At 39.7% G+C, this 12,137-nt stretch overlaps 1 long non-coding RNA gene across 1 annotated transcript; it reads right to left on the bottom strand.

Moving 5' to 3' along the window:
* Positions 1-1,042: 1,042 nt before the first annotated feature.
* LOC140594559 (uncharacterized) lies at positions 1,043-10,509 on the bottom strand. Its single transcript, XR_011995477.1, has 3 exons — positions 9,483-10,509; positions 8,522-8,572; positions 1,043-4,277 (listed from the first exon to the last, which is right to left on the bottom strand). It is a non-coding gene; the product is annotated as an uncharacterized lncRNA (long non-coding RNA).
* Between the last annotated feature and the right edge of the window lie 1,628 nt (positions 10,510-12,137).

Genomic DNA, 12,137 nt, shown 5'->3' with positions numbered 1-12,137 from the left:
ACTGGTAGCCAACCAGCAACACCTGTGTTGGATGTTCACATGAGCCACACAACATTTCTTGTGTTAAGCCACTGAAATTTGGGGATTTATTACAGCTCTGAACATAATTTTACTCAAAACTCTGATTCCTTTTAAATTATCAAATCTCCTTATAGAGTTTTAGGTATATAGATTGGTTTATCTTGTTGATAACTTGTGAAAGCATAAATAATTAACAAAAAGTATAAATGTAGGAAGAATGCCCTTGAAGTTCCTTCTCCCTGTCTAATGAAGGTATAGAAATAGTCCTTACAATTTACAGAGCAGTTTTACTTCATCATCTAACCCTCATAATTTAGTGGTGTATTTGTTATTAAACAGAAGAGAAGATTAAAGCCCAGTGAAGGTGTTTCCCTCGGGTCACCCAGATGGCAGTTTAGGGGCAGTGTGGGGACTCAAGCCATGTCTGCTTGGCTGTGCATCCTCTCTTCTTTTTTGCCCCAGTGCAGTAATAAATATGCTCTCCTCCGTGGATAAATTCCCTTTCAGTAAATACGGTGTGTAAGATAGTTCTGACAAGCGCCTTGTCCTTTCCTACTTTACACCTTTGTCTCTGCCAGGGTTTCTTTGGGATGGAGTGCCCAAAGCTTGTGATTAGAAACAGCTGCAGAAACAAGAGGAAAACATCTTCTAAAAATAAGTAGCGCCTTGGAACACAGTGTGCCAGGACTTGTAGGAGGTGGATGGGGATGTGAGATCTAGAGCGGCCACAAGGAGAGCTCTCATTCTCACACACAAGGTGACTGTTTCTGTTGTCAGCTGCTCCCAGGAGGCTCTGTGAATTTGATCTCGGGACCAGGGGCAGAAAAATTGGACTCATCCTTCCACTAAGGAATGTGAAGACTTCCTTCAGGAGTTCAAACTGCTTCTAAGGTAGGGCCTAATTAGCCCATGGAGATAATGTTATTCAATTATATGGCTGGTTCAAAAGTATTTAATGATACAGGAAAATGCTCACCAGAAAAAAAAATCAGGTCATGAAATAATAGGATGCAAAATGATATAATCAAGAATTTATTAAAATTTTATACAGTTGCACACACACTTGGCAAAAAAGACCAAAAGAGAATGTACCTCAGTGTAGCAGAGTTATTTCTGGATGATGAGAGATTAAAGTTGAAATCTATTTACTTTTAAATTCCTTTCTGTCATTTTTAATTTTTGTAAAATAAACATGCACTATTTTTATAATCAGAAAAAAAACATTGTAATACAGAAGTAGAGGTTAGGTTTTCCTGAATTGATTTAATTTTAAGGTTTTTGCTCATTTTCAAATTACAGCTTTGTTGGGAGATAAAAGAAAATTAAATAAGCCACAGAATTTTTGCCAAAAATAATAAATTGTTATTAATGTTATAAATTATAGAATAAGTTATCAGATTAAAATAGAAAGCCAGCATAGCAGGTTATTCATATAATACTCCACTTCAAATGTTCCCATTTGTTTTGAATTGCCTAGCCTGCTTCACAGAGTTCAGATAACATAGAATTTGTTTTATTTTGTTGTTGTTGGGGTTTGGGTTTGGTTTGATTTTCCTAAAAACTTATACAAACAAGCAAATCCAACCCTCCAGAGGGAAAATTAATAAGCCAACCAGATGACCAAAGACAAGTAGACACTTTTAACAGAAAGTTAAGAATTACATTTTCTAAAGTATTATTTATAAGAAAATAATCAAGTTCTTACTATAGGTAAATGAACAAAGGCCATAAGCATATTTTGCTCAATTAAAATATAACAAATGACATAACAAATGGATGGTAACCCTGACTAGTGAACAAAGCCATCACAATATACACACAACTATGAGAAGTCCCAAATTCCAAGAATAGTTGTGAAACTGGTCAACTTCTGATAGCCTTGCTGGTATCTCTCTAGCGATACCCATCGAGAGACATCACTACCACTGTGACCCTTTCAGTTGTCTCCACTGGGGAAGTCCGCTGTGAAGATAACTCAGCAGAAGCAAAGGCTAAAGGAAAACAAAGACCAATTCCAGTATTTTCTCTGAGTGTAAGGAAAAAAGACCTGAAAAAAACCCAATGACTGACCGATTAGGAATGAATGGAAAGTAAGTTCTGGCACTCCAGCTTCATGGAATGCAAGGTAATGATTTAATCACAATTATGAGGACCACATCAAACTATGAGATATATTAATCATAAGATACCAAATGTAAAAGGATATGTAATCTTATTTCTGCTATGATTGCTGTGATTTCAGGGTAAAATAATATGTCCCTATGATCAGAGATGGAAGGGAAGAGAGAATGACAGCAATTGCATCTTGGTGAGGTGATAAATGATCCTCCTCCTTTCGTAAGCCTTTAAAAATATATACATTGTTTTGAGTGTGTGTTTCAATGAAAAGAAAGAAGATTTATATTTCTGCTCATCTCCATAAATAAAAATCTTCTAAATGTGAGATCCTGTGAAATTTGAGTTGATTTAATTCTGGTTTAGAAATAAAAAATGATTAAAAGATGACTGTGATCGGTTAAACAAATATTTGTTGAGATTTGTGTTTGTTGTCTATGGCCGTGGTTTAGAAATCACCACAAACTGAGTGGCTTAAAACAACGCCTATGCATTGTTTTATGGTACTGTAGGTCAAGAGTCACACATGGGCTCCCTGGCCTAAGATCAAGGTGCCAGCAGGGCTGTGTTCTTTCTGGACTCTCTGGGGGAGAATCCGTTTCCTTGCCTTTCCCAGTATCCAGGGGCTGCCTGCACTTCTTGGCTCGTAGCCCCTTCTGCCATTTTCACAGGCAGGTTGAGTCACATTACATCACTCTGACCCTCTCCTCTGCCTCTTCTTCTACCTTTAAGCACTCGTGTGACTAGACTGGGCCCACCATGATAATCTCCCTATTTCCAGGCCAGCCGACTAGAACCCTCATTGTATCTGAAACCTCAATTCTGTTTTGCCAAGTGAGGTCACCTACGAATTGTTACTCTACCCAACAGAAGGTCCTATTCAGTTCTAGAGGTGGTGCTGGCAGACGTTGGGAAAGTGGGGAGAGGGTCCAAAAATGAAGCTCATGGTTAGGAGTTGAGAGTAGCCATGTAAAAGAAGAGCCTACAATACCCCTTGGGCAGTGATTAGGGTCGTGGTAAATTAGCACGCAGACACTTGCGAGGGGAACTGGGTCTCGAGGGAGGTGTGTGGTGGTCTAATATTTGGGCTGAGCCTTGGAGAAAAGGGATTTGATACAGAAAGATGGCAGAAGAAGCCAATGGTATTTCAAGTAATAGATATTGAATCAAAGCCAATGAAATAGCCATTTTCGTAAGGGAAACATAGTCAAATATTGACTTTCTAGTTCAACCTCATACATCAAAGCCAAAGGCATGGAGGCAAAAGGCAGCAGTACGTGTCACAGGAAACATTCAAAAGGCCTCTTCCACCTCCTTTCTAACTAACTTGGTCAAAACTTCTTGTTCGCTTATTTGTTTTATCAGCTGTTCATACTCTTATTTTTCCTTACACAGCTTCCAAGGTGCCAGTTATGTAGTTCCGTTCCGAGAAAAGTAGCCTCTTAGCAATTTTTTATGGCTTACAGAGCTTTAGGCTTTGAGCAGAACAACTTCTGCTGTTTTGATTGGACCAGATGGAGCTGAAGGCTGCCTACCAGAGAAAACTTCTATTTGGATGCCTATGATCCAGCCCTGTCGCATGGTACCTGCTTAGGGCAGTTGAGCAGGAAAGACCAAGAGAAAGCAGACACTGTAGGGGAGAGGCGGTGGGAGGTGAAGGAGGGAGGGAAGGAGAGAGAGTTGCTATTGCAGTGTCCTTCCAATATGCTTCCATTATTGAAGGTTTCCTGAGTATGTATCTGTGTCTTGAAGTCAATGAAAATAGTGTTTGGGATGTTTTATGGGGGAATCACTTGGCCTCACCAAACATCTGAGTCTGTTGTGCCTGTAGGTTATTTTGGTTATTAAGATTTCCAAGTTGATTTGATTATCTGTGAGCTGGAGACAGTCCTTCGGGTAGCCAGGTGCTTCTCTTTTGTACCTTATCACTTGTAGCTCTTCTTTACTGATTTTCAGATAATTAAATTACCCATAGAGTTTTTTTTTTCCTTCTGGATAGATTCTGTATCATATCACATCGTATCACTTTTTGGTCTGGACTCTCAAGGGTGAGGATAGCTCTTGTACCCCAATGTCTAAAATCCAAAGAAGATATCATGGATGGTGATATTGCCATGGACTCAGCCTCAATAATCAACTCTCTATGGCAAAAATGGAAAGATATGGTTAGAATGAATTACAAGCCTCTGCATTCACATTTGTTGCGTTTTTTTCCTCTCCAAAAATAGAATGCTATTAAAATTCAAAGCAGAGGAGGAGTCATGAGGGCCGCTGAGTTACAAGGCAGGCAAACCCCTAAAGAAAGAAAATAGTAGACTAGTTAATAAATTAATTCAGGAAAGAAAAAAAAGGTGATTAAATGAAAGCAGACACCTCCAGATGGTATTATTAGTAATTACTGTGATAAGATGGAATAAAATGGAAGAAAACAGGAAGGATAGAGAAAAGAAATGTTTCACAAAGCATGTCTCAGAAATTCAGAAACAGGAAGATTTTGGATCAACCCCTTTTTATAATCACAAGCTTCAAGGAATTATAAAAAGGACATCAGAAACAATAACCAGCAAACTGGAAATTATTACCAGCCAACAGGAAGAAAAATTAGGTTCACAGAAAAGAGGGTCAAGACAGCCAGAGCCAAGAAATTCCACAGCCTGGCTTTCAAACAAGTGAGGGCCTTGAGGATTGGCAGAGGAGAGATGTTCCCCAAGGCATAGGTAAACTTGAAGGAAGTGAAAAAAGAAATAAGAAGAAAACACAGAAAAATTCCTGTAATACGGTTCCCAAAGAACTACAGTAGAAACAACTCAAGAATGTCTGCAAAAGGAAACCTCAAAAATAAAGATGCCCCCAGATAATTAGTGGCCGAAAATTCCTGAAGTCTGCGTGGAAAGAAAAGATCTTAACAACATATGGAAGAAAAAAAAAATGTCATCCTGTACAGCTCAATATAATAAAAATATGCCATAGTTAGCAACAGCCACTCCCGGAGAAAGCAAAATGTATGATTCCCGAGTATATACACCCTGGTAATGCATCAGCCCAAATAAGAGCCCAGCCCCAGGTCTGGTTTCCAGCCAAAATACGTCGTCCCATTTAAAGAGATTTTCACACAGCTAGAAAGTCCACAAAAATTAATCAGTCTTGGTGCTGAAAGAAAACATTCAAAGCTCAGAAAAACATGTTATTCTCTTATTCCTGCCGGGGGTGGGAGGGGGGTGTTGTCAAGGCAAGGACTGTGCTAGGTAAGGTCATCAACCATCCCGGTTAGGCTGGGACAGCAAGTTTCCTGAGATGTGGGACGGTGGGTTCTCCCCAGTTCTAGTCTCTTCCACATGACAACCCAGGTGAGCTAGTTGGGCTCAAATGGTCAGTAAAATTAAGATAGAGAATTGTCTAAACTCTTGCAGTACTGCAGTTTGGAATTTGTTGTTTTTCTCCTGCCTTCTAGGAAAATGTTCCTAAAAGATTCAGCATTTGGTGGTTCATTCACTCATCCAGTTAAATATTGATTGTGTGCTTTTTCATGCCTTGGGCTGGGTGTGGAGTTACAATGACAAGCAAGCCCCTGCCTTCATGGGGCTCAGAGGCAAAGTGGAGGGCAGGGTATGAGGGAAACAAGCAGCTATGCATGTAATTGGAAATGTGATAGGTGGACTGAAGGAGAAAGACAGAGTTAATATGCTTGAGAATGTCATAGAACATGTAATTTCGACCCAAGGAGGGGAGTTCTAGTCAGGAAAGCTCCTCTGAGGAAGTGGTCTGAGAGCAGAGACCTGAAGGATGGGAGCGGGGGAGCCAGAGGAGGAGTCGGGCTGCAGTGGGAAAATGTGTGAGTGTGTGGAGATGGAGGGCAGAATGTTCCAGGTGGAAGCAGAACATGCAAAGGCCCTGAGGCAGGAAGGAGTCCGATGAGTTGAGGGAGTTGAGGGAAGGCTGGAGCTTCTCTTTTGTTAAGAGGAAAGAGAAATGCTTTAACCCTTCAGCTGGAAGAGCCAGGAGTACCGGGAGTGATGGTGATAACAGTGGTCCAAGCAAAATTGGCAAGAGAGAGACAGAGACGGACAGAAGGGATGGGGGAGAGACCCAAAAAACAAAGCCTAAATATCAGTAGATGGTGACTTTTTTTTTTTTTTTTTGTCTGAACTCTTCTTATAATATCTAAAGAAATCAATATAACTGCCCTGGGGTCTCTCTGATGAACACACAGTATAAAAAGCTTTGGGACACAGATGGGAGCAGAAGCTCTGAAACAGAGCTGAAAACAAGAAATGACAGAGACTTAGGAGGATGAGTTGTGGAGGATAAAACCCTACTTAATCTGAGATTTGCAAAAAAAAAAAAAACAAGGAGAAAAAAAAAATACAAAGGCTGTTTCTAGTTATGCTAAGCGCCAGAAGAAGGGGTATTAAAATATGAGCAACATTTTGGCTAGCAGATGGTCTCGTGCCAAGAAGACCCAGAAATGCCTAAATATTGCTTCACGGTCACCCTAAGAGGCCCCCAAATAGAGACACCTGAGGGACTCTGACACAGGAAGGCGATTTCTTGCAGAGCTGCTTCTTCGGCTCCTTCTTCTTCTTCTTCTTTTTTTTTTTTTAAAGCACAAATGAATCCATAACTTGTTAATTACTCAGGCTGAACCTGTAGGGCGGATTTTTCTATGCTTCTAAACTCCATCTTTCGACCTATTGAATGTTCCAAGTAAAATCCCTGTGAAAATGTTGAAAATACGTTTTACAGTTTTGAAGATGAAACAAAAGTGGGAGTCCCGTCTGCAATACTGGATTACAGAAATTCATAATCACATTGACAGGCTGGGAGGATGGGGTTTAGGGATGATAGGAGGAGCCAATGCAACCAAGAGGTGCTGGAAGGGACTTTTCTGGGCGAGAGCCCGGGCTCTGGCTGGTGGTGGGGCTGCCCAGGACCAGAGGGGCAGCCAGGGTGTGGGCGCAGACGTGGCCTCTGCCTGGGAGACTGTGTCCTGCAGTCCTCCAGCAGCCACTCCTCTAAGCGAGGCTTGTGTGTGTGCTCCCTGGGGCTGCAGGGGTGTAGGCACTACTCCAGGTACTCATCCTCTTCTCTTCTGCTTCCAGAAGGTGCCACACAAGGTTCCATAAAATAATGACGAGAAACTCTCGTTTCTGCCATTAACCGAATCTCTGGGTGTCTATGTGCCAAACAGCACGGGGAAACATTTAAAGGAAATGCCAGTTTCTAAACAGAAAAATTTCAGAAATGATTTTAAGCCCAAGGAAGTCAATATATGGTGTGGGTTTTACAATGTAAGTTGAATGATATGGGAGTTTTTTTAAAATCCCAATTCTTGCCATAAAATTCCCACTAGGTTTTTAAATTTTATGTGCTTGAAAGAAATGTCATTTCTTGTGGTTTTATGGGGCAAGGAGGAATAAACAGAAAGCCACTGTTGAAGTCAAAGACCAGAGAGGGGTGAGATTTGTCAGCATTATTGAAAAGCAGCCTGGGTCACATGGTGTTAATGTTAAATAGAGCAGAGCACACAGACTTTGGAGTTAGAAAGACCTGAGTTTATTTAATTTTTTTAAAGATTTTATTTATTCATGAGACACACACACACACGCGCGCACACACACACACACACACACAGAGAGGCAGAGACACAGGCAGAGGGAGAAGCAGGCTCCATGCAGGGAGCCCGATGCGGGGCTCGATCCCAGGACTCCAGGATCAGGCCCTGGGCTGAAGATGGCACTAAACCGTTGAGCCACCAGGGCTACCCCAGAAAGACCTGAGTTTAAAGCACACTCTGTCACCTAGTGTCCTGGTTGGTGTTGTCATATGATAAAGGGGTTAGTGATACTTATTTTAGGAGGATTAAATGAGATGATGAATGCAGAGCATTTAGCACAGGGTCAGGCATATAATGAATCCTCAAATTTATGATTATTGCTGTTATTATTATTGCTATAATTTTAGGATGCATGAAATCATGTTGAGAATCCTCACTATCAACTGATTAAAAAAATCACTTTAATAATAGACCCAACAGGCAACCAAGCCGTTAAATTCACAGGCCTGGTAAATGTCTTGAGAAGCCAGCCAATGAAGTAGCATCTAGGCAAATCATCTTTGTAAGTCCAGAGATGATTTCAGCATCAAACTAAAGTGTTATGGACTGAATATTCGTGTCCCTGCCCTCCTCACCCCATGCGTATATTGAAATCCTAACTCCAGATGTGATAGTACTGGGAGGTAAGGTGAGAGGTTCTGCCCTCATGAATGGGAAGAGTGTCCTTATAAGGAGAGATGGGACACAGCTTGCTTCTCTCTCTCTGCTCTCTGCCAGGTGAGGATACAGTGAAAAGACAGCCCATCAACAAACTGGGAAGTGGGTCCTCACCAGACACTAGATCTGCCAACGCGTTGATCTTGGACTTCCCAGCCTCCAGAACTGTGAGAAGAAAATGTCATTTAAGCACCAGGTCTGCAGTAATTTCTTATAGTGGGCTGAACTGACAAAGACACTACGACAGTAGGAATCTAAAAAATAAGAAGACAACAATACTGGCCCAGTTGCTTAGAGGTGATAAATTTATGCAGTATTTAAGTATGTAAGAAACAACACTAGATAATATCACCTACTTAGAATATGCAAAGCTAGAATGTGTCTGCCAAAAGGCAGACAACGAGGTTTTAATGAAAAGAACAAATGGAATAAGATGACAACAAGGAAAAAGAAAAAGCTAATAATAGATTAAGAATTAATCTCAAAAAAGATGATGTTCACATAAAAATAAACTAAAAAATGCACATTATTTTCACGACCAGAGAAATTAAAATAATTTATTAAAAATATCGATAGCATCTAAAATCCTCCATGCCAGCAGAAGACATGCATGGGAGTATTGACAAGATTATACTTTTGAGAGATTTTTTTAAAGCCATTAACAAATAATAATAATAATAAACACAAAAACAATGTGGCTAATAAGAATGGCAATCTCAAAAAAAAAAAAAAAAAGAATGGCAATCTCGAATGTGTGGAAATAGGTCAGAAAGGCACACAAATAGCAGACATAACACAGCATATGTACCCATTTCTTTTTCTGTTTTGTTTTTTATACGTACTCATTTCCTAAGATGTACTTGTGTAGGAATTATGAATCCCAGAATTCAAGACAGAAATATAAAACCAAGAAAATGGATAACATTTGCAACAAGTTGGGTGGTGGTCTCTTTGGATTCATGACTTAATAAATTGCAGGCATTTTATCCTTTTGTTTGTTTTCTTCTGTTTTAAAGACTGCAAGACAATGACATGGAAATCTCAATATAAAATTTATATTGAGAGACTTACTCACCTTTGCATTTGAAATCTGAAAGCTCTCCAGTGGATGCAGAAGAAAGTTTAAACTCTGAGGTTCACTGCTCGTCTCTGGCTAAGAGCAGATGCTCTGGATCAGGTTGCCTGGATTGAAATCCAGGCTTCATCACCAATGAATGCTAGTTGTGAGAACTGGAAAAAGTTACTCTTTAATCCTTAGTTGATTAATCTATGACGTGAGGACAGTTGTGTGTGATAACACAGTGCTTGGTGCATGGTGGTTGCACAGTCACTACCGATATCACGCGGTCCTCTCTCTGGGTGTTCAGTCTTCTTCCTGTATCCTTCTTTTAAAAATCTCTTAAACCATTTTATTTTTTACTTGATGGGGGGCAGAAGAAGGGAAACAATCTCAAGCAGATGCCATGCTGAACAAAGAGCCAGACATTGGGCTCAGTCCCAAACCTGAGCAGAAATCGAGTCAGACGCTCAACTAACTTACAGAGCCACCCAGATGCCCCTCTTCCTGTATCCTTCTTCCGGAAGAATAGCCATTTTCTGAAAACACTCTATCATCTTGCGCCTCTGTCTTTAATCTGATGTATGTATGTATGTATGTATGTATTTTTAAAGATTTTATTTATTTGTTTGAGATAGAGCGAGTGGGAGAGAGAGAGCATGAGCAGAAGGGTGGGGGAGTGGCAGAGGGAGAGGGAGAAGCAGCCTCTCCCCTGAGCAGGGAGCCCCATGTGGGGCTGGATCCCAGGACCCTGGGGTCATGACCTGAGCTGGAGGCAGACGCTCAACCGACTGAGCCATCCAGGCCCTACTAATCTAATATTTTTAAAGGAAACTAAGGCTTTATAGGATCCCAAATACAGTAAGTATCAAAACCTGGATTTGAACTCAACTGTGTTGGATAGCTGACTCCTGCTTTACACCACTTCGTATGCTCTTATGCTCACTTCCACTTTGATGGGCAAGCTTGTATCACAACAATCCTCTTCCAAGAAAACTAGGGGAAAATACCTATTTAAAATTGTTGACAAGCTACCAAGAAACCAGGATTTGAAGTGTCAACGTCCTTGAAAGAAGAAAGACTCATTGAGATGAGCCTGTCATTCCACATTGCTTTTTCTCTTGAAACATTTGCTGCTTCGTAAGAGAAACTAAGCAAGTGGAAGCCTATTCCACATTCATGGATTAGGAGACTCAATATTATCATTTCTCCACAAATTAGTTTATAGATTATTATAAGCCTAATCAAAATGTCAGCAGATGTGTGTATGTGTGTGTGTGTGTGTATGGAAATTAACAAGCTGCTTCCAAAATTTATATGAAGATACAAAGCACAGAAAATACCTAAGAATACCTAAGGCAATCTTGAAGAATGAAATTAGAAGATTTACATTTCCAGCTAAAACTATAGTAATTGCAAGTGTGTAATATTGGTAAAAGATATATAAACACACCAGTAGTATAGAATAGAAAATCCAGATACAGACCAACACTCGTTGTCACCTGATTGATGACAACAAGAAAAAAATTATCTTCGATAAATGGTTCTGGGTCAACAGGATATTCATATGGAAGAAATTTGAATCTTGTTACCCACTTTACACCTTATACAAAAATTACCTCCATGTGGATTATAGCTACAAATATGACAGTTAAAATTATAAAGCTTCTAGAAGTATGACATAGGAGATTATACTAATGACTTGGAGTAGACAAAGAGTTCTTAAATATTAGGGCTGAAGCAGCACTAAACAAAAAGGAAAACATTAGAAAATTGGACTATAAGAAAACCAAGAACTTCTGTTCCTCAAATATACTATCTAGAAAGTGAAAAGCAAACCATCAAATGGGAGAAGACATTTGCAATAAATGTATTGACAAGGAACTTGTGTCCAGAATATAAAAGCAACATGCATAGGCAGTCCGAAAAAGAGAATTCAATGTTTTAAAAATGCAAGAAACCTTGAGTAGAACTTAAAAAAAAAAAAGATATGCAAATGGCCCAATAAGAATATGAAAAAGGTTCAAGATTATTAGTCATCATGAAAGTGGAAATTAAAATGAAAGAGAAAGAACACTGCACACTCACTAGACTGGCTAAATCGAAAATACTGATAATATCACACGTTGGGGAGGATGTGGAGCAACTGGAACTCTCACACGTTGCTGGTAGAGGTGTAAACTGGAGGTGGGGGCTTTGAAATTACTACTAATTACTTACTAATTACTACTTTTGCAGCTTTCATCTGCAAAAACTATAATTTCCTCGGGTTCGAGTAAATACAACCACTTTGGAAAACTGCTTATCAGTGATTGCTAAAGCTGAATATACACAGTTTGTGACCCAGTGGCAGTTTCTCTCTTAGGTATAAATCCAACAGAAATGTGTACATGTGGGTATTGGAAAACATGACCAGGAATGTTCACAGCAGCATTATCTGTAGTAGCCCAAACCCACAAACCACTCAAATATCTATCGTCATTTGAATAATGACCACCAAAAAAAAAAAAAAAGTGGAGAAATTGTGACATTGATTCACTAGAATACTCTCTAACAATTAAAATAAACTATAGATATGGGTGACAACAGAAATGAATAAAACATACATAATACTGAGTGAAAGAAACCAGACACAAAAGAATGATGTTGAATAAAGTTCAAAAACAGGCCAAA

The sequence above is a fragment of the Vulpes vulpes genome, chromosome 12, assembly GCF_048418805.1.
Source record: "Vulpes vulpes isolate BD-2025 chromosome 12, VulVul3, whole genome shotgun sequence".
Classification (NCBI taxonomy): domain Eukaryota; kingdom Metazoa; phylum Chordata; class Mammalia; order Carnivora; family Canidae; genus Vulpes; species Vulpes vulpes.
The sequence above is the reverse complement of the archived record's forward strand: the minus strand, read 5'-3'. Positions and strand labels throughout refer to the sequence as shown.